We start from the raw sequence: 976 nt of genomic DNA, 5'->3' as shown, positions 1-976 counted from the left end.
CCGAGCTCTGAGCAATAAATAGACATTCGTGACCGGAACAGGGAGATTTATGTCTAAGCTTTGTGATTAGCATTTGGAAAGAAAAGAGGCCCTAACCAACAGTGAGTTCCTGGAACAAAAACTGTTCCAATATCTCTATAAAGAAGAGCAGAGTGGTAGGAGGCTGGCCTAGAGCTTTAATTAGATTCAGCTCATTGAGGACCGAATGCATGTACTGCCACCATGTCATTCCACTGCTTAGAACCTCCCAGTGGATCCCCGTCACTGCAGAACACTCGACTCAGCAATCGAAGGGCTTGGGCAGGCAGTGCCAGAGGTGGTGTGGAAAATAGTTACACTGAGGGGGTAAGTGCATGCGTTGTACTATCCCGTGTACATAAAACTGGACAGTACGAACTCCACTTTCCAGAGTGCGTCGTTTGTATCTTTTTTCGATTTGCCGTTTCGGATGATAAAATTGAGACACCTTCACCTTGCTGCATTCCGTATTTAGGAGAGAAAAGACCCCGGTCATAGATATATGGCTCTATAGGACACAAACATTACATGTGGGGTAGCTGAGAGACAAGCAGAAAGAAAAGGAAAATACAGGGAGCTAACTTAGAGAAGGTTGGACAAAGGTGGAGGTGTAAGAACTCTCCCCATCAGGAAAGGCCTGAGGATGCATAGGTGCTGCATGGCAACTTCTGTGGCAGACACTCCCTGAATGCCCTGTGCTCCATGAAGGTGAAGGGTGTCATCTGTACTCTGAGTCAGGTTGGGGAGAAGAGAACAGCCCCAAGATTCACGGGCACCAAGAGGTCAGAGCATCCCTTGTCTCACGAAGAGCACAGCGCTGAAAGTGGCCACAAACATGCAGGAGCTACACAAACCTTGGAGAAGCAATGCTGTCCTCGACATTGTGAGGGACCAAGGTGACATTACGAAAATACGGAGACAGAGTGATCCGGTTACAAAGGGCGTGAGCCGCTGTTCC

This window comes from Tupaia chinensis, unplaced genomic scaffold, assembly GCF_000334495.1.
Source record: "Tupaia chinensis unplaced genomic scaffold, TupChi_1.0 Scaffold000695_1, whole genome shotgun sequence".
NCBI classification, from domain to species: Eukaryota; Metazoa; Chordata; class Mammalia; order Scandentia; family Tupaiidae; genus Tupaia; species Tupaia belangeri.
Note: the sequence above shows the minus strand (reverse complement) of the source record.